This window comes from Adiantum capillus-veneris, chromosome 17 (genome assembly GCF_014529385.1).
Source record: "Adiantum capillus-veneris isolate H3 chromosome 17, ASM1452938v2, whole genome shotgun sequence".
In the NCBI taxonomy this organism is placed as follows: domain Eukaryota; kingdom Viridiplantae; phylum Streptophyta; class Polypodiopsida; order Polypodiales; family Pteridaceae; genus Adiantum; species Adiantum capillus-veneris.
This window is the reverse complement of record NC_140947.1, coordinates 40,782,890-40,805,712: the sequence shown is the minus strand read 5'-3', so window position 1 is coordinate 40,805,712 and position 22,823 is coordinate 40,782,890.

Here is a 22,823-nt window from a genome sequence, read left to right as displayed (position 1 = left end):
CACGCACATTTGCTTGATATCGTCACCTCTTATATTTCTTACTCTTCTTGTCTAATTTTTTATTATGGACGATCTCTAGTGAAGAGTCACTAGATGAATCACTACTTGTGTCTTCTGCTCCCTTGGATAGATTGTCATCTAGGGTACCACTGGATCCTGAATGGTTTGTCCCCACATTTGCACTAAGATTTAACCCAGATTCTTCGTCCTCAGAGTCAATTTGAATTGATGATTCTAACCCCAAATTGTGTGGGCTATAGTCTTGTGAGACGCTACTGGTACCAATGCCAGTCAAACTTTCATCTTGTAGGTCATCAAAAGCTATATGCATTTCTTCTAGCATATTTAAGGGTACGAGTGGTGGCATTTCACCCCCCTCAGGTGATACCCAGGTCGTCCCCCTGTTTCCCCAAGTTTCTATGGTTGCTACTAGGTGGACCCAATCCACATTGTCCGACTCAGTCATCCCAGGTAGTACATCCATATAAGGAGAATCTTCCCCAACATCAGTGTCCGCTTTACACATGTAGCAATATTTCAATGGGGCCAAGTGAACTGTGGTGTCAGATCTATGATCAATTATAAACCTGTTTCCTAGAGGATGTGCTCGACTAGTTGCAAGATCTACTCGAATAATAGAATCTTGGAACTGCAAGTAGACATGGTTTTTAGACCAGTCATGCACCATTTTTGCTTCCCTCATGAAAGGACGTCCTAAGATCATCTCAGATGCCATAGTGTGCTTGGAGAAATCCATAACAATGAAGGTAATTCGTATTTTATGTCTGAAGACCTTGATCTTGAGATCTTCTAGCATCCCAATAGGTTTAACAATAGACCCATTGGCCATCTTTACTACTACGGTTGTGGTCGCAAGGTGAGGTCTTCCCATAGTTTCCCATCAATTTTTAGTCACAATGCTAACCCCAACGTCACCATCAAGGATTCCCTTCACATTTAATCCCTTGGTAGTGATTGGTATGGTTGCATTGGATTCATCTCCCTCAAAATATTGTCCCAACTTGTTAAGAGGTATTTCTACAACAGAGTTCTCATCTAGGTTGGGTTGTGGATCTAAGTGTTCCTCCTCTATTGGCATCTCCCTAGCTCCATCCATCTGTGCAAATTGTGGTAGCCTGACCTTCAGTTCTCCATTGAGGAAAGCTCAAAGAGCTAAGAATAGCTCAGGGTCTCCATATAGTTTGGACATGATGGTGGTTCTAACTTCAGAAGCCATGAAATCCATCAATTTGGCAATATTTAATGGCATCTTTTGGGCTTCAGTCCCTTGACGTGGGGAAGATGGGATCTCCATTTCTTCGATAGGGTCAGGTAGTCCCTCTGTAAACATTCTTTCCAACAAGAAGTGAGTATGCCCACTTTCCCATGACTTTAAGTCACTTTCTTCTTGGATGACACTAGGTATGGCTAAGGGTCTATGGACTTTTTGAGGTTGTTGTTGCGTAGGGAACATTGTGTCTGTAATCTAGATCTGCCTAGGTGCTGGCTCTAGATCCCTTTGGGTATCTTCTACCAAACTCCTTAATTGCTTGCCTCGCTGGATCTCCTTTGTAGGGTTTGGATAAGTTCCTATCTTTTTCTTGGATCCTGGCCATTGTGGCTCATGACGATCTTCCTTGTTAGTTTCTTTCTTAGTGGTCGTTTTGGTCTCCATGGTTTCACCTGAATCAGAATCCTCTTCAGCGTCGTTCATATATACGAGGTCGTCACCAGTTCCTATGTTGGTCTTTGAACTAGGGTCTGACTTCGCTGCTTTTTGGGATCTCTTCCTTCGTGTTTTCTTCTTCTTCTGAGATTGGGCAATTGATGCTGTGTCTCTTTCTTCAAGAATATAATTTTGTTTTGGAGCATCGATCATGTGAGTACGTTCACTGGTACCACATGTGTACTTTGTGATGGCTCCTCGGTAACCTCAATCAAGTTTAATGGCGTGATCTTCGACACATTTGGATTATTCAGACATTGGGCAATCAAATGATCTATGCCACATCGATTACACATAAGTATTGGCATTGTAGACGTGCTCGCTTGATTGGTTTGCATTAGTGTGGCGTTCTTTTGTAGCCTAATAGGAAACTCAGTCACACGATGTGGACCTCCACACTCATAGCATTGAAGAGGTGGTCTCTTGGCAGTGTAGTTGATATTTTGGCCTCTTGCAACAAGAGCAACTACTTGATAGACAGGTTTGACTTGTTCCCAATAGTCCTCCATGTAGTATTGTGGACTTTCTTCAAGCACATCCATCCCATAGGCAATATTAGGGTCTATATCTTCCTCACAACCTTCCAAACAAGCAATAGATGACTCACAACCCACTTGATTCACAGAAGTGATTCTCGGGTGTGGTGGTTGTGGTCCTAGCACTGGAGGTGATAAGGGTGTTGTTTGAACAACATTTTGGGCCCTAGGGACCATGTGTTGTGATGTTTGTTCAAGAGGTGGGACCGGCATCAATGCAGGCACTCGAGGTGTGCCTATCCATGCTAAGGTTGGTCTATTGGCCATTGCACGCTTAAGTACTATGCAATCCTTAGCGTGATGACCATACCTCTCACAGGCATTGCAATTCTCATTGAATTTCACTCTAAAAGTAGGGCATTCACTGGTACTATGTGGACCATAGCATACGGAGCACCATTGTTGCTCCCTTCTTGGATACATGTGATTGTTTTGCGGAGCACGATTGTCTCTAAGACTCTCTTGAATAGCCTTGGTGAGATATGCTAAAGTCATCTCAGATATCTTTGGCTCCTTAGCAATAGGCTTTAGGGTCATTGGTTGATGCCCCGATGATTGCGAGCTAAAAGATTTAGGCTCAACAGACACTCTTTCTCCTTGAATCATTAAATTATCCTCCAATTGCATCGCATTGGTGGTGACAGCTTCCCAAGTGGTGATACCTCTAATGACTAGGCCATTGTAGATATCCTCATGTCGTAATCCCCTAATGAATCTATCAAGAAATTGATTATTATTAAAGCGCTCATTTGGATTACAACGAGAATTCAAATGCTTTAAGCGACTAATAAAGTCTCTCACCGACTCTCCTTCCTCTCGTTGGGCTTTTTGGAGTTGAGAGGCTACACCCCAAAGCACTCCCTCTCGTATGTATTCTTTCAAAAACAGTCTCCTAAGAGTAGGGTAAATCGTTTTCTCTTCCACCCTTAGGGTTCTATACCAATCCCCTACCTTCCCACTTAAGGTTAGGCTTAAAGTATTACTCTTATGCAGGTCATTGTGTTCTCCTAGAAAATCATATATTTGTTCAAACACTTCAATATGCTTTCGCACATCCCCGTCTCCACTAAATTTTTGTGTGAGCTTGGCTATTTGTACTGCCTTACTTCTAGGTTCTCTATCAGGCATGTTACACATATTCTCAGCAATAGATCGACCGATAGCTTGAGCAAATGTTGCCAAGTCACCTAAGTGAGCAGGCGCCGTGGGTGAAGGTACTCCAGAGACTACATGTGGAGTAGGTATTGGCATTAGGCTTGGCGCATAGGAAGCCCTTGGGTTCCACGGTTGGTACGGTGTTGTGCCATGTGGTGGTCCAAAGTTCATATGTGTGGCTCTAGGCATAGCAAAAGTCGGACGTGACATGCTAATGCTAGCCGGTATGGTCCCTTGGAAATAAGAACTTGGGTGTTGTGGTTGTGGAGCATAGGTTGTTGAAACAATGGGAGGGGTAGGGACTACATGAGTACATGGACCCATAGGTGCATACGATTGGTACACACTTGTAGGTACTGTTGCAGACATTGTGCTACCATGTAGCGGTGCTTTACTAACAAATGAGGTCCATGGCGTGTTTCTTGGCATGCTCATCATTGGGGTAGGCATTGTAGCCGTGGTGTCATCAAGGGAAAGATGAGCTAGACTTGGAAAAGTAAAGCTATCACTTGTGGGCTGAGATTGCACTGAGACCCCTGGCAAAACAACATATGGGGGATCCATTGGACTTACCGAGGGAGTCTCCATTTGCGATAAGGTTGGTTGTTTCACCTTCCCTGTATCCAAGAATCTCATGAGACCCGTTGAAGGCATGTGGATCCCCTTGTTTTGTCTCTCTAGCTCAATGACCCTATGGATGACCTCACAAACTCTTTGTTGTTGATCCTCCACGCTAGTAGCACCCGTTGTGGATTGTAGGACATCTAACCAACCCACATGATAGGTGTGACCTCTGTATAGGTCGGTTAGAGTTTCCGTTTGTAGTTTGTACTCCCAATTCTCATTTAAGATCGCTCCATCTAGGATAGAGGTGCTAGGGGTGTCCTTTGAACTAGATGCAATGTGACTCTCTATGGGTTGATCCTTAGTGGTCGCTAATTCAGGAGCACTTGATTTCTCTCCTAGCAATGATATTGACATAGGAGCTTTCTCTTTTAGCTCTCATTGTTTCTCTGCCTTGTGTAAGCTCTCAATTTCCTTTTCCCTAGCCGCGATGATATACCGCTCAACCTCTTGCACTTCGGCAAGGCTTCTACCATCAGATAATATAACCTCAGAGGGGAATAGCTCTGAAGAGTCCGGAGGTGCAGTGAATGGAGTATTCACATGCACACTCTCTAAAGGAATAGGACCTACGCTGGTCATGAATGGAGAATTTACTTCCCCACCCCCCTCATTTACATCATTAGCTCCATGTTTGGAGCGAGTGGCTCTACTAAAGGTTTCCTTCAAGCGGCTAAGCACGCTCGACCCGGACCGTGGGCCCATGGCATTCATGTCTTGGCTTGAGCTATCTAGATTAGGCGTTGGGTAACCCTCCATGACGTCGTAGTCAGAGGAAGAGTCACTAGCCGCTATGTTCGGGTCTTGGTTTGTACTACCTTGGGTCCCCGCCGAGGGCCCGGAACCTAAGGTAGGTGGATATTGAGAACTCGCATTAGTCAAAATTCTCTCTAGTTGCTCCATCTCTAGCACACGACCAGAGCGCAGATGCATGTGTCTTCGGCACCCTACAAACATCGGCGAATAACCTGAAAGGTTAACGCTTACTTTTTTAGGCGTCCGTTTTCACTCGTTTTTTATTTTATTTTTTATGTTTTTTAATGATTGGTTTTTTGATTAAAGTGTGTGATAGCTCAAAACGAGCGTATCACTCAGAGGGTCACGATGTGCTTTACAGCACAACGTTCGGTCACCTGAAACTCCGCTGGTCCTCAAAAAATCAATTTTTAGCTACGTGTGAAGCTAAAATACGTAATTTTAAAGGGCGACTGAGGCGTGAGCGTGAGCGTGAGCTTGAGCTTGGGTCTGGGCTTGGGTTTGGGAGATATTCCCGATCCCGGTCCTACCTTTAAAATTTTTTAAAACATTTTTTTTTTTGGGATAAGGTCGCCGCGGCCTATGCGCGAGCACACACACACACTCTACCTACCTACTTACAACTAATACACCTATTGTTACACACTAACACACTTCATTAGCTCTCACAGATCTACTTCCTACTTACTGTACTTTACATTACACAGAACTAACAACGTTAATACTAACACCTTAGCACAGAGAAAACACAGTAACCTTTCAAAACTTCATTAACAAAGAAATACACGGTAACAACACAAATCCTTCTTCTCAACACACACACCTTCCTTCCCTACCTTTCCTACAATTGAAATTTCACCACGGAGAAGCACAGAGTGCTACTCGAGCTTACTGCACGGAATTTCCCCGGCAACGGCACCAAAAATGTGCGTGTCTGTCTCACGTGTCAATGCAAGGAACTTGCCGATACACTGTGTGCAAGCCACAAATGGATCCAAGCATGCAACTAGACTAATCTAGCAAGCTCAAGAGAGCAAGGGTGTGTCCCTCACCGCTCTACGCTCACCTTCGTGGAGGATTCCTCGCCGCGAAGAAGAAGGAGCCGCCGCCGTGCCGCACTCAACCACTTTGCCGCTGCCATGCCGTCGTCGCAATGCTCAATCTCTCTCTCTCTCTCTCTCTCTCTCTCTCTCTCTCTCTCACACACACACACACACACACACACACAGGAGGTGAAGAAGAAGAAGATGGAGATGGAGATGGAGATGGAGCAAGAGCACTCTTCTATTGCACGAATGAAAGAATGAATGAATTTTAGGTTTAGTTGACTTTTATATGAGCTCTCCCCATTCACACTTGGGCGCCCATGCTTAGCCAACTAATCCTTGAATGTTCCAGTTAGAGTGCGCCTCTCATCGGCGATCACTCTACCCTTTTCCTGTTGGACCGACAAGCTCGGTACCTGACTCTACCAAATAAATAATATAGCGTATGTCGTAGGTGATAGGGTGTCCGTGAGCCGTGACCGTTAACAACGCTCTCAAAAAATTGAATTTGCCGATGCTGAAGTCAAAACCCTCTTTGCACTCTTGAAAGTGTGTGCACAGATGCGAAAACGGCAAGCACAAAACCTTGCTCTGATACCAGTTGAAGGGTGCTTGTGTATGCGGAAGCGTGTGCATGCGTGTGTGCGCGGTGCAGTGCGTGCAGGGAAGGGAGAAGAGCACAAGTTGTGTGTGGGTGGAGCAACCTCACAAGCCTCCTCTATCAAATTTGTGAGTGAGGTGCTCCTTATTCTTTTTGTATAGAAAGAATAAGGATGTGTGTATACATAGTGGGCAGGCGGTTGGACACTGGACGTCTGAGCGGGCAAAAGGTGGAGCGCCCTTACCCCAACACTTCATACTTGTTGATGCACTTTATGTACCTGGGATCAAGAAGAATCTCTTGTCTGTATCCGCACTTGCTAGACTTGGACTTGTAGTCAAATTTGTGGATGACAGATGTACAGTTCATGATCTCAGTTTTGGTGATGAAATTGTTGCATCTGGCCTTTTGTGCCGTGGGTTGTATAAGCACACTTTGTATGACAATTGTGGAAAATTTTTTACAAATGTTGTTGCAGATTCAAGGGTTGTTTCAGATGCAAAACTTTGGCATGCACGTTTTGGTCATCTGAATTTTGCCAGTTTGCTGCATTTGCAGAAATCTGATATGGTTGCTTCTTTGCCCCCACTTAAAGCACCTGTCAGAAATGTTTGTGAAGGCTGTATTTTGGGTAAGATGCAGCGTTCTAAGTTTCCAAAGGATGGTTCAGTTCGGGCCACATGCAGGTTGTAGCTTGTGCATAGTGATGTTTGTGGACCCATGCAAACTCCGTCCTTGGACAATTACCTTTACTTTGTGACTTTCATTGATGATTACTCCAGGCATGCATGGGTATTTCTGCTTAAAGCGAAGTCCGAAGTTTTTATGTGCTTCAAACATTTTCTGGCTATGGATGAAAATGTCTCAAAATGTACTATGGGCACCCTCCGTTCCGATCGAGGGGGGGAGTATATGTCTCATGAATTCAATGAATTTCTGGCTAGTCGTGGGATAAAACACCAATGTACAGTGCTTTATATCCCTCAGCAAAATGGTGTTGCTGAGAGGAAAAACAGGTCACTTACGGAAATGGCACGATGTATGGTCAAAAGTCAAGCTTTGCCGCATTCTTTTTGGCTTGAGGCCATCATGTGTGCCACTTATGTACTAAACAGGTGTCCTACGAAAGCTTTGCAGTCTATTACTCCATATGAAGCATGGCATGATAGAAAGCCTTCTATTGAGCACATGCGTGTTTTTGGTTGTTTGGCATATGCTTTGGTGCCACAAACATAACACAGAAAATTGGATGATAAGGCTGTCAAATGTATTTTTGTTGATTATAGTGTTGAAAGCAAAGGTTACATGTTGTATCATCCGCAAACAAAAATATTTTGGTTTCACGGGATGTAGTGTTTGTGGAAGATTCTGTTCAGCCCTTGTTGTCATGTACTAGAGACAGTAATGTAAGCTCAGAGGACATTTATGACACCTTGTTGCCTCTTTTAGGTCGTGGAAATACGAATGTAAGTTCCAATGAGGCAAATGTACAACTTATGGGGGTTTCCAAAAATGTTACAGATCAGCCTATTACTCATGCAGACGTACATGATGTACTTGATAAGGAAAGGGCTGAAAATGAGCAGGCTAGAGGTATGCCAAAATGGCTGGTGCACACTTTGCGTCACAATAAATTGGATGCACCTTTGTCTAGTCGTACTCGTTCAGGCTCTCACCATGCATCTTATGCATCAGATTGTTATACTTTGGCTGTGTCTAACTTACATGATGTTGAGGAGCCTCTGTCTTTTGATGAAGCACATAATTCAGAAAATTGGATGGCTGCCATGCAATCAGAATATGATGCAGTTATAGAAAATGACACATGGACTTTATGTGATTTGCCTCTGGCAAAAAGGCCATTGGTACAAAGTGAGTTTACAAGTTGAAACGTAAGCGGGATGGTGAGGTTGATTGCCATAAGGCTCAACTTGTTGTAAAGGGTTATGCACAGCAAAAAGGCATAGACTATGAAGAAAATTTTGCTCCCACCTGTCGTATGACTACTGTGCATTTTCTATGTGCATTGGCAGCTCATTTTGGTTGGGATGTACATCAATCAGACATTGTTACTGCTTTCTTGAATGGTGACATATTTGAGGAAGTTTATGTAATGCAACCTCGCGATTTTGTCATGAAAGGACAAGAGGACAAAGTGTGCAAATGTAACAAGGCTTTGTATGGGTTAAAGCAATCTCCTCGTGCTTGGTATGAGAAAGCTGACACTCAGTTGGTCAAACAAGGCTTTCGTAATAGTCCAACAGAAAGCAGATTGTATGTAAAGCGTGTGTTAGGGCAAGGGACCTACGGGGAAAGGCCCAACCTAGGGGGTCAGGGACATAGGCCAAGAGCCGGCTGGACCAGTGCGGACTGGGGATCCGCTTAGGGCAAGTGCTAGGAGCTGGCCTAGATAAGGGGCGGTAGGGAGGAGGATCTGAGTTACCCTAGGTCTTACATTGGTATCAGAGCTTAGGGTGAGGGAGGGGCTATGGAGGAGGAGGAAGCTTTGCTCGGAGGATTGCATGATCTGATCTGATCTCTCTCTCTCTCTCTCTCTCTCTCTCTCTCTCTCTCTCTCTCTCTCTCTCTCTCTCTCGATTGAAGAAGGAGGAAACCTCTCATCAGAAGGAGGCAACCTCTCATAAACTCAATCGACTTCAGCATGGCCTCTCAAGGGCGCTCAGGCCGTGGGAAGGACGGCTTCACAGGTGAGGAAGGCATGGCCTGACTCCTTGTCGGCAAGGCCCGATAAGCAAGCAGTGGAATCGGCCTCTTGACTGGCGGGTTTTGGTTGAGTGGTGGCCCGCGGGAAGCAGCTCTTGCACACAGACAAGGCCCGATTTGACCTGCACAAAACTGCTCCATCTTAGGCTTGATGGATTTGCCATGCACCCAATAGGGTTTCTCGTCTCTGGAGCGGGTCGCGATACCCAGTGTAGCGCAAGGGCTGAGGAATATGCATGCCTGCGCAACAGACGCTGCGCCGCCTCCATAGCCAAGGTAAGTTTTTATTTTTAGTTTTATTTTTTAGGCTTTTTTGCACAAGGGGGCTGTCTCACCCATGGGGGCCGCCTCAAGTAAGTGGGCCGGGTTGACCGCCATGGGCATGTAAGGACATGCATGCACCGCCTACGCTTCCTCTGTGCCATCGGCAAGACAATACACACTGGTCGACATGCAAACTCGACCTGGGTTTTGGGGTTCTTGGCATGTGACACCAACATCTCCACCAAGTTATCTATCTTGGTATGCTCTTAACTTCATGCAGGAATCGTTTTCTTTACGAGTTCTATTATGCATACCTTACAGTAGGACTCCGTGTGTCAGGCATGTAAGATATGTCTAGACACCATGTACGACACGCCTTGGTGTACATGTGTACCTACCATTTTTTCTATGGCAACCCGCCTATAATGAAGAAGTCCATTCCTATGAGAGGATTATAGGCAACTTATGGCATGCACGGCATGTTCGTCTGTTGATTGAGTTCATTAAGCAAGCTTTCACAAGTTGTGATCCATGCATACAAGGCATGTTTTTATGCTTCCAAGGGATTTGGACCTCATCAATAAGTGTCTACGGCATGGTTGTGCGTGTCCGTATGCTCTGCTTGTGGCACCAGGTGCACTATTTGTTCGAGTCAGAGTAAACTATTGTATGTGGAAGGTTACTTTGACCTACTCTGCATGCATGGCGAGGACATGCCCTCACGGATTGGGCATAATCTTGTATCCTTGAGGCAAGTATGCATTTGGATTCATGATACGGGCATGTCCCTAGTTATTGCATGAGCCATGGTCTAATCGCTCATGCTCTTTATGAATTTTTCATGTGTGCCAATGAGCCATATATGCAAGGCATATACAAGCTCTTGATGGTATTCCCTTGCAAGGTTGTCAGGGTAAAGCAAGGCCGGTTTCTGAATCCATGAAGATTTGAGTGATATCCCAAGGTAACACAAATCCTACTACCATAACGGCAAGGCCGGTCGTGATAGCATGCCGTAATCACATGCAGGTAAAGTCGCCTGTCAAAGCATGAAGGCTTGGTAAAGCTTAGCATGCATGGCATGCAAAGCATGCATGAGGGTTCGAAGTTAACCATCATGTCACTCGCATGATATGGTTGAGACTCATTACAGGTTGCTTGGGACTCTCTTGCTTGCTCGAATTGGTATCCACCCTACTCGCATGACGAGGCATACTCTGTGAGTTGAGCATGACCTCGTATGTTGAGTGAGGGTACACCTTTTTGATTCATGGAGATGCTCGCTCCCTTATGATTGCACGTACTATAGTTTACTTGCTCCCGAGCTCCATGACACAATGATATGAGCATGAGTTAGAGATTTCAACAGGGAATATGCAAGGCATAATCCCAGTGGTTGTCCAGTTGAGCCTTTTTTATACTTTGATGAGACACGGTCTCTCTTTTGTGTGGGAAAAAAGAGCTGTGTCAACTCTTTTGTCTATAACATAACCTCTCATCAAGCAGCGTTTGCATGCTATGTATGCACCACATACAAGGCATGTGGGGAGTTGTAAGCTGCAACACTAGAGCTGCTTCAGTTGTTGTTATTTCTCGACTTGTGCAAGGCACACTTCAGATTTGCTAAGCAATACACTAGGCTAAGAGCCATGAACTTCTCTGTGAACATCTAGTTGTTTCACTACAGAGTTGGGATTTAAAGCTACACTCATTATGCACAAGGTTGCAAGTGTAGTATACACTTGAGGTATTTTGTCCTTACATGCAAGGCATGAGGATCGGTTCCAGCACATGGTTGACACTTTGTCTTGGTGGTTCTTTCACCACAGTTTTGACTACGAGTCACATTATTGTACGTCACTTGACTAGAGTCTCATGACTATGAGTCATTCCTGTTTTCTTGTGAGGTATCTCTCTCCTCATTGCCTCTAAGATAGCGTCCTTTTTCTATACGATAGTTCAAGGTGAGTACGACTCTTTACTAAGATCGTTTTTATGTGCAAACAATCTATACGATTTACCACTCTCTTGCGGGTAGTCCGTACATGCAGATCAAGGTCACGGCATCTTGTCTATAGCATTCTATCGCGTGAGGTGGTTATGATGCTTTGTGGTCATGGTACCACCAAGGTTCTTAGAAGGATTAGCTTGCTTTCCTAGTTTTCTGTCATGGTGGCACAAATTTGGGTTTGCAATAAGCTAATATTCTGAAATAGTTCACATGGTGGTTCTCATAATGCGCAGCCATGCACTAATAGAAGATCATTGTGCTCATTAGTTAAGCAACTTTTGGAGCCATAATCTTCGTAGGTATTAACCTATGATGGTTAGTATACGGTTTATTCTTCACTTTTAACCAGGGTAATATTCCATCATGTACGAGAAACGGTCATGTTTTTGGTCAGGATAAAAGGTTTATGTACATAGTACCAACCTTTCCTTTCCACATAACATATTTTTCCATACGATGGACTAGATGTTGTACCACAGACATAACCTGTCTTTTGGGTGAACATGTTTAAGACGATCACATGACTACGAAGGTAGAGATTGTTCTTTTGGCACATGTTTTACGTTAAATGGACGTTCAACATGGTCTAGGAACTCAAGGAGTTAGGTTTAGCCAGTGTGGAGCAAGATAATGAGGGTCCCTCTCACTCTTGTCGTAGAGTGTTTGAAGTTACCTCCACACACAAGTACATCTTGTACTTGAAGGATGTTCTTTTTTACACATCCTTACATGAGACATATTCCACATGTGGAGAATATGAGTCTCTGGACTGACACTGGCACCATTATTTCAATTTTGTGTCACGACAAAGTCCTTAGGTGCTGGTCACATCTGTTTTCTGGACCATTTCTAGCACGACGTATCAGGAGCAAGTTCGTGGCCAGAAATTGTCAGATACTTAGAATGACTTGTTAAGGTACAAGTACTGCTAAAAAACATTACAGATGGTTGTTTATACATCTAGCAAGGCTATAAGTTGTTAGTGAAAAAGTTTCATTGACTATACCTAGAAGTGATCGATGTTTCACTTTCTATTGTGATTCAGACGTTTTAGCAAGGCTTGCAAAAGATTGCAACTAAAAGTATTTAGTTTCTTTTTGGAACTATTTACATTCCTTTAATGCGTTGATGGGAGCAAAGCGAACCCCGAATCCCGAGGGCCTCTAAAACACCGAGGATCGAATGGCACGCCTCGAGCCTATCACGGTAAAGCGAACAGGGGGGCACCACCTAGCTTTGAGCGGCTAGGACGCAAACAACACACCACCATAACAAAGTTCTCATCCAAGAGACATGGATACTTGGGAGTAATGGTGAAGAGGAAGGGGAATGAGATCAAGTTAGAGAGAGAGAGAGAGAGAGAGAGAGAGAGAGAGAGAGAGAGAGAGAGAGAGAGAGTATAGCGGCTTAGTACTTAGGCACCACAGAAGGATGGCGAATCTGCACACCCTTCACACATACACAAGCTCACTCCAAACACAGGACTAGGTGGCAATTCCGCACACCTCACATGGGCAACACATTGCAAGAAACATACTCACAAAACCTCAAGCTTTATTTAGAGAATAAGGCGATGAAATGGGGAGCATAGGGTAGGGGAAAGAGAAGGGAGAGAGTGGTAGAGCACATGGCGGATAGGTGGGAGTTGATGGCGAAGACTTGCACAAGGGTTATGGTCATCATCCTTCATTTAGCTGCCCTTCATCTTCCATAGCCCAAGGGTGTAGAGATCATGCTCAAGTCGAGCATGGTGATTGCGGTGATCGTGATGGTGTGGGTGTGTGTGTGTGTGCGCTAGGCACACACAATGCATAGTGTACTCTCTGGTGATGTTGTGTGTGTTTAGTGTGATGGTGACCCTCCTTATATAGGGGAGGAGGGGAAAGAAATTCTAGAATTTAGAAATGAAGAAATCATTATCTACACAGGCCATGTGACTGTGGGCCCCACTTGTCTGGCTGTGTGTATATGCGCCAAAACAGCAGTGTCATGAGAGAGAGACTAAGAGAGAGAGATGGGTGAATGGAAAAAGGAGAGGTGACATGGAGAATAAAGTAATTACAAGAGGGGAGAGAGGGGAGTGTGTTCAGAGGTGAATCTGTGTGCAGATGTGTGTGAACACAAGAAAAATCAGGTAACCACTGGGTGGGGATGGGTCTGTGGGTACCTTTTTCAGTGAAACTGAATGTGTGTGAGTGTGGGGGAGGCCATCTGGCTACAAGACAAGAGAGATTTCGAATTTTAGAGAGAGGGGGGGTATTTGGATCATGGGAGAGTGTAGGAGAGAGAAAAAAGGGGATGGGTATGCTATTTTGGAAGATAGGAGAGGTGGCATGTGAGTTAGGGTGCATTATTGGTAAGGATAAGGGGTGGGGTAGCTTGAGGGGAGAGAGAAAAGAGAAAGGACAAGGGGAACAGAGAGGGGGTTGACCTTTTGAGTGGAGGAGAAGAAAAGGGACACACGGTGGGGCAACACTGAAGAAAAAGGAGGCAGGGTGGGGATGGGCTGCCCCGCAGGCACGAGGTGGCCTATTTTATCTTTCTCACTTATTTACATACTCATACTTTATTTTTTCTTACTTTTCCAATGCCTTTTATCACTCCCTCCCTAAGAGGGGGTTTCCATGGGGTGGGGAAGAGAGAAGAGGGGTATGGGAGCCTGGCTTGTGAAAAGCCCCCATCAACGTCCTAGGCGCATAGCATTTTCCATAAGTATTGGCAAGAATCATTAGGGATATACAGATTTGGGTTAGTTTTTGCTAAATGCATGCACACTAGGTGTTATGGGCCCTAGTGTTTGGCAAAGACTGATTTGGAACGGCATGCATATTCCTCAGGTTGTTGCTTATGAAGCATTTTGCACTCTATGTGCATCTATGAGATAATTTTTGGGTCTACTAATCACCAACAGAGGTCATGGCTCGGTTTGGGTGTTTGTAGATTTTTTCAAGTTAACCACGATGGTTATACACTACTGTGATTCCCCGTTTACCAATCATCTGGGACGACTGTCTGTAAACTGTGAGGAAAACACACCTCCGTACTGTCAGTTATCCAAGGGGATAGGCAGATTACAAAGAGTAATCTTGTGCTAAAGGATCTGCTAAGAGCATACGTTAGCACAACGCATTCTGAATAGATGATTTTCTCCCTATGCTAGAATTTTCTTAAGTACGATTTTTGACCTTGAACACCTCTTGTGGTGGGGTTGGAGATTGTATCAATACTTTCATACGAGGACTTACCAGGTGTGCTGACAAAGTATGTTCGCAACTAACCTGCATTAGGGATGAGCACGTAGTTCTTTGTGTTCCAAACTATTCAGAAATGCAACACGAGGACATTCCCTAGCTATGGACTTTTCAAGATACTCAGGCGAGTAGGAAACCTGGCTCACAACTGCATGGAAAGTTACGCTCAAGTTTCCTTGCATTATTCAGTACCTTCAGAAGATCTGAAAACTGGTTATGCCTTTGGACAACTCTTAGTTGTGGTTACTCCTTTAAAGTACTCAAGTGAGTTATAAATGGAGTTACCGTTTAGACCCAAGTGGTTGCAAACGGACAACAATGTTGAAAATCAAGATATTGCTCTTGGTTTCATTGAACCTCCTCACTGCACCAATTATCGGTCATACAGACAACTAGCTCACTTATGGACGTCAATAACGAGAACATCAGTATTCTTAAGAAGATATTACTACTAGTGTTTTCAAGGACGAAAACTCTTCCTTAAGGGGGGATTAATGTCAGGGCAAGGGACCTACGGGGCAAGGCCCAACCTAGGGGGTCAAGAACCTAGGTCAAGGGCCGGCTGGACCATTGCGGACTAGGGATCTGCTTAGGGCAAGTGCTAGGAGCTAGCCTAGATAAGGGGCGGTAGGGAGGAGGATCCCAGGTTCAGTTACCCTAGGTCTTACAGCGGGAGGGTGATGTACTTCTCATTGTGGTTCTTTATGTAGATGATTTGCTGATCACTGGACCAAATGAGAGACATATTGCTGAATTTAAGGCTGATTCGAATGCTACTTTCAAGATGAAAGATTTGGGGCCGTTGCATCACTACTTGGGCATACAGTTTAAGCACTGTGATGGTGGTATTGCCTTGTGTCAAAAAAGTTACATAGAGACATTTCTACGTAAGTTTGGACTCAAGGATTGCAAACCTATTTCCACTCCCATGGAAACAGGTTTGAAATTGAGTCTACATGATGCTGGTGATCCTGCAGATGTCACTCTTTACCAAACTGTTGTTGGATGCCTCATTTATGTATGCAACATGAGGCCAGATATTCAGTTTGCAGTCTCACAGGCCAACAGATTTATGCATAGCCTAGGGTCTAAGCATTGGCAGGCTGTCAAGAGGATTTTCCACTACCTTAGTGACACTTTACATCTTGGCTTGTTTTATCCCAAGGGGGGATCATTGCCGCCAGACTTACATGCTTTTTCGGACTCAAGTTGGGCTGGTTGTTGCTCCACAAGTGGTTTTTGTTTCATGCTTGGCAGTTCATGTATATCATGGTTGAGAAAGAAGCAACCTACTGTGGCCACTTCGAGTTGTGAGGCTGAGTACAGGGCAGTTTTCACAGCTACGGTTGAGTGTGTATGGCTCAGACGCCTTATGGCTGATTTGGGTGTTGGACAGGACACTGCCAACACTATCTACACTGAAAGTCAGAGCGCATTGGTAGTTGCGAGGAACCCAGTTTTTCATGCTTGCACAAAGCACATTGAGGTGCATTACCACTATGTCAGGGAGAGACTCTCAACAGGAGAGATCAGCTTGGCTTATGTACCAACACAGGACAACTTTGCAGATCTTTTCACAAAGGCATTGTCTCATGAGAAGCTCGAAGCTTTCCGCAAAGCTTTGGGCTTACTTCCCTTTGTGGACTGATCATGTCCTTAGGACATGGCACTTCCCTTTACTCATGTGCCAGCTCTTGTTCATCGCATCACTTTAGGGGGGATTTGTTACCATATACATGTGGTAGTGATATGTGTGAACACACTAGGACCGTTGGGGCATTTTTTTTCCCTCTTTAGGAGGTTTTTTCCCCCGTGCATTTTATATATGCCCATCACTCTAGGGCTATCTATATTTCCATTGCACACTAAGTAATACACTCTCTTTTATGTGCCTTGAGCTTCCTTCGTCTTCTCCAAGAAGTTGTGTGCGTTTCTCTGCAACCCTAATTCCAACAATGACATACAATATAAAGTTACCTCTTCTTCTCTTTAATCTTAATCAACATCATGTATCTTTTCTATTTGTCTTGAATCTTGTTTTGTGTTTGACAGAGAGGACTCATATTCACAACAGTGGACATTTTGGCATTGCAAGGTCCGTTATCTGTATCCAGTTCCCTATGCCTATACGTTTTTTTGGTGCAACACATAAATGTTATAGGGCAAGGCACAACTTCCATTTCTGTTAATTTTTGGAGAGACCACAATGCCAACTCTCCACCATAAATTTGTATGGCACTTTTGCATGACATGCACTGTGTATTTAGCATTTTCACTTTGTGCCTAACTGCTGCAAAATGAAATATTTTATTCACATTGCTTTTATGTAGCTTGATTAAAAAATTATCCTCCGGCTTGCACAATTGGATGACACCCATACACGATTACTAGATTGGTAGTGCATTTCAATTTTTAGTATGTTGATGCTTGCTGTATATTTTGAGTTTTCAATGCTTTCTTCAGTTTAGCTTAGCCACATGTTTTCCTCACTAGTGCATTCAATCTCGATTATTGAATCTATATATCAAATAGACATGCACTTCTTTTCTCAGAGCTCAGCAATTCAAGTTATGAATTGCAATACTCGATGCACTCTGCACATATTGTTTACTTTATTCTTAGGGTGTTGATGCAAATCTATGTGTGTCCTTGTTTGGAAATTCATCTTACATATTGCAGCCCAATGTTCTCCTTTGCATAACCATTCTGTAGCACGGGGACAACCCTTTATCTCCTCAAATATGTTTCTCACTGAGTTGTGTGATTCCTTGCTCCCTCCAATTCCGATAACACATAACTCTCTCTCTCTCTCTCTCTCTCTCTCTCTCTCTCTCTCTCTCTCTCTCTCTCAAGCTCTATGAGAAATAAGAGAAAATTGACTATGCCTAACTTGGAGTAATAAATACACATGCATTTCATTTTTTAAAGTTCCTCAATGCTGTGAAATTAGACCATTTTACAGACAGTTATGGAAGTAATCAATGGTCATACATGCAATTCTTTTTTTAAAATTCATCAATACGCTTTGCACTACTTCAATGTTGGATGCTTGATGTCAACTTGTCTATGTCCTGTTGTTCTATAGCGATGCCCACCAAGCAAAACTAGTTGCACTTGCTTCAATGCAATTTTTTTGAAACATTCCAAAATTCAAAGAAAGAGGGGAAGGAAATGTAAATGGTAGGAAAATCCTCCAAACAAAGATTCAAAAGGGCAACTAGACGATTGGACTGGTAATTACCAAGGCCAATTATTGTAGTAATTGATATAGTGCACATTCATTCAAAGGCCCAGTTTGGGGGCTATAAATAGGGCTCACTACTTAGTTTTACAGATATCTCACTCACTAGACCTATCACTGCTTTGTATCTTGGAGCTCTTCATGCTAATATGTATATATGTAACTCTAATCAAGCTCAGAGCAGACTTAGTTCACATGGTTGTCCTTTGCTTATATACATCTGAACATATTCCATACTATCTAGTTTCAGTGTTTAGTCCTAGTTTCCAGTTAAGTCTATATTTCAGTTCCAGTCTTTGAATTTCATTCCATTCTTGTTTGAACTATTATTTAAAGACTTAGCCTAATGTGAACTAACTCTAATTGACCAACAGTGAATAACTGTCATAAGTGTTTAGCTCTTTCCATGTAGTAGCCTAATCTGAACTAACTCTAATTGGCCAACCTTGAATAACTGTCATAAGTGTTTAGCTCTTTCCATGTAGTATGCTCACATCTAGCTAAAAAAGATTTTCCAAATTGAGGAGTGCAAGTTGTAGGGCAATGTCATCAATAAGGAGAAAAAGAAGATACTTAAGGCACAAAGTTTTGTAGTTCCCATCATTGAGGAGTATGAGAGGTAGAGGAAGCCCCTGCAAGTTGCAGTACAAGAGGAGCCAAAGCAATTTGGGTTTCTCAAGGGCCACAAAAATGTAGGTGAATGTTGTGCAAGAATTCTATTAAGGGCTGCAATCAATGTGAAAACTAGTCCATTTCTACTAGGTTCCCCAATTTTTCATGTTTTAGTGAAAACGCAACATACTTCTATCTTTTCTGCAGCCAAGGTGTAGATGATCGGGCATACATTGCTGTTTGCACCTAATTTTTAGCCACTCATTGGAAACAAGAGAAATATCTTTGTTCGACTCTTCCACATCTATAAAACTAGTTGATACTAATGGTTATGCACTTATTTGGTTTGGATATCAACTTCCATGTATGATTTTTCTCAAACGAGTCCAACTCACCAAGCATAGCCTGTTTCCAAATTTCAGAATTTCCATGTATCATTCCACTTGATGGAGTCCGACTCAACAAGCATAGCCTGCTTCCAAATGTTAAATTGAGGTTCCTATGTCATTGAAGAAGTCGTAACTGGGAGGCCTTGTGATTTCATCACTTGTTACTCTTGGCTAAAAATAAGGATTTGACTTTCTGGCTTGCCCAAAGGGCATGGGATGTATTGTTGGGTACCCTTTTGGTCACTAACTAAAAATAAAAATCTTCTTTTTTGTCCATGGACAAAGATGATTATACTCTTATGTTAGTGGCCATTTATTAAAAAAAGTGGGTAAAAGATTTGGCGATCCAAATGAATTGCATGGTCAATCATTGGATTTTCTTAGTGGAGAATTTATCATTTTCTAGCTAAGGGATGTGAGTTTTTGGAACAAAAGTTTGGGGTATGGACTGTTGGAGGTCAAGCCTCTGGCCTAAGGGCATCAACATCAAAGTGCAAGGAGGGTTATGGAACCATCTTCATGGAGGAATGGTGATAACATATTTTCTCTTTAATGTTGCTTCTCAAACCAAGCACTCCACCTCTCTACTAATGGGAGATAGATAGAGGACTATGGCCGTTGCTCTGTAGGAGTGTGGGAGCTTTAATGTGCTGCTTCGAGACTATAGCTATGGCGATCGTGGGCTTGAGATTGATAGGAGAGAAAAAGTTGTAGGCAAGGTCGCTTGTTGCTGAAGCAATGGTGTGAAGGAACATTGGTTTTGTGGCTATGACATAGATGGTGGTGGCTTGCGCGGTGCGGGTGAGCTACCCTCTGCAGGTTGCCATAGAGGTGGAGTTGGTTTAGGTGGAGGAAAATTTTGAGAAGGTAAGGCAAGTGTGAGTTTGGCCTAGTCAATAATAGCAACCTAGGGTGTAAGGCAGAGTTGAGCCAAAGGTTTGGGTGCAGTTGTGGAGCTGCAATCAACATGCAAAGCAAGTGTTCGGATGGAGCAGAAGGGTCGATAGAATGGAGAGCGTAGGTAGGATGTGGGCAAAGACTACAACAAGGATAGGGAAACATGCACTACAAGAGGTCATGGTAGGGTGGTATCCTAAAGGTTCTACACATGACATGGCACTGGTTAGTGCATGTGGCTACACGCGCAAGGGGTTGGTAGGCCAAACGCGAGGCATGGCTGAATTGCAACAGGGAGGGAAATTTCAATAGGTCATAGGCGATGCAAGGTACTTGCAGGAGGCGGCACCGGATACAGGGTTGTGGTATGGCACGAAGAGGGTTGGATAGCGAGGCTGGCGATTGGCGTAGATGCAACAGCCGAGGGGCTTGGCAGTGTGGTGAAAGATTTCACAACATAGGTGGACAACAATGGCGGTGTTCAGGTCTAGATGGGACAGGTAGGGACGACGCAAGTTATGGAACTAGAGCTAGGGGCAAATCCAAGCTAAGTATAGTGGGACAAGGACGGAGAGGGATCTCTATTCACATGAGCTATGGGACAAGACATGCGCAAGGCCACCAAAGATGAGCTACATACGTAGAGAGGTGGGGCTGTGGAGCTCGGTGAGTTGTGGACAGTTGGCCTGGATTCAAGCAGTTTGTCGGAAGGGGTAGCCTAGTGAAGGGCATTGACGGTGGATCATGAAATGATAGGTGAGAGCACAAGGGTGCATTCACACGGCGAGGGTTGTACCCCGACATGTAGACGTCAGTGGACGTTGCCCTGGATACTCAACTTTGCCAAAATTGACATAGTTGAGAAATGGCCTCTTCTACCCCCACATGCACGATAGGGGGAGAACCCCCGCTCATGCGAATCTACCCCAAGACATTCCAAAGGCAGCCAGAGACTATGGCGGCTGGTCTTGTGGAATCATGGAGCTGGGGGGGGGGAGAGAGAGAGAGAGAGAGAGAGAGAGAGAGAGAGAGAGAGAGAGAGAGAAATTGTGTGAAAGAATTATGAGTTATCATGGAGATAATTTAGGTGTTGGCGTACTCTTCATACTTTTTGAATGCTCTAGCACACGCAAAAATACCTATTTCCCTTACGTGAAGGTAGCTTGCCAATGTTTCTCATCAGCGTACTTCTTATATCAATCCTGTGCTTGTCGAACATTTTTATGAGCCAGTTTTAGCATTTCCATATGGTCTTGGATAAAATCTTTGACCCGTTGGATCTTTTCAGTTGCCCACCCCACCGTAACTACTAGTGACCTAGGTTAAAAACTGTACATTAGTATGAAAGAACTAAATCTCCTAGTTACATGCTTAGCACCGTTGTAAGAAAACTCAAGAATGGGTAGATAATCTTCCCAATCTAATTATTTCTTGCTAACGTATACTTGTAGCATGTCCTCTAGCTCTTGATTGACTCTTTAAGTTTGACCATCCATTTCAGGATGATCTTTTGTACTTAGGTTGAGTTGTGTACCCAATTGTTTAAACACATCCCTCCAAAAATGACTGTTGAACTTGGGATCACTTTCACTCACAATGTTACTTGGCAATCCATACAACCTACACAGATTGTCCACAAATAACTTAGCTAATTCTGAAGTCTTAATTGTGAGCTTGGTTGGAATAAACTTGCATAGTTTACTCAACTGGTCTACGACCACCCATACCGAGTCATGACCTCAGACAGTGGTTAGTAAACCCAAAATGAAATCCATAGAGATACTTTTCCATTTACCATGAGGAATCTCTAGCGGAAGCAAGAGACCTCTTGCCTTCATGCGCTCTACTTTATTAATTTGGCATTCCTAGCAATGCAAGACATTGTCTTGGACATAGCCCTGGCCTATAAAATTATTGTCTTACGAGAGCATAAGTCTTCTTGATTCCTGGGTGCCCTGCACTTGGACTATCAAGACATTCATAAATAATTTGGCGACGAATGTTAGTTAGGTCCGTTTGAGTCTTGGGCTACATCTAAAGACGGCGATTGGGCGATAAGCCAACCTATAGGTGGAGGAAGGATGACAGAACTCAGATTAAGGAAATGCTCATCGAGCTGTAAATTTCCAAGGGGAGTTTTGGATGACAAAGTCAAACTACTTTTGGAGTGCAATGCCACCAATAACAGAGGGCCACGAACCAAAATGACCCTTAGAGAGCAGAAGATGAACCTTAAAATCCTCTATCATTTAGTTCGAATCTTCAAAAAGATGATGCAACATGAGAATCACATAGTGATGAACTTCATTGAATTTATTCCAAATTCTCAAGTACTCATGTATGCCTTGCCCGCTAAAGAGGTTGAGCTCCCTCGGTTCTTTCTAGATTTATACCCAACTTATACTAAGCCGACTGATCAGCAGGAGTATATCAAGATAGTGGATGAACTAATGGACTGATATGAAAGAGCTACAACTGAATGGACAACATGGAACCAAGTCTTGTATAAATCTCTAAAGAAAGATCAAGAGGATGATCTGATGTATGCTATGCCGACATTCAAGCTAAAAATGGGACAGTGGCATATTTAGATCCGCGAGCTCATAAAGATCACTAATCAACTTTTCCAACTCACACTTGGGGCTTCAAAGATCCTAGAGAAGGAATTGGCTTGTAGGGCAATCTCTAAACCATAGTTAAGGGAGATGGTTGAGATTCTCTTTGAAGCCAGAATCAAGTGCAAGCAGCCACTTCCTGAAGGCTAGATTCATACGGCCTCCTACTGCCACAAGCGCGCCAGGGCCATACTCACTCGGGGCAAAAGAACTTTCTATGATCCTGATACCAAGACGTGCAATGCATTAATACCTTAAGAGGTAGAAATGAAGATAGTTCACAAAGACCAACTCAAGCAAGAGGTTCAGTGTCGTTTGATTCAAAGAGAGCATCAAGCAGGTTCCAATGTGCCACTGTGAGTGCTTTATAGGCCT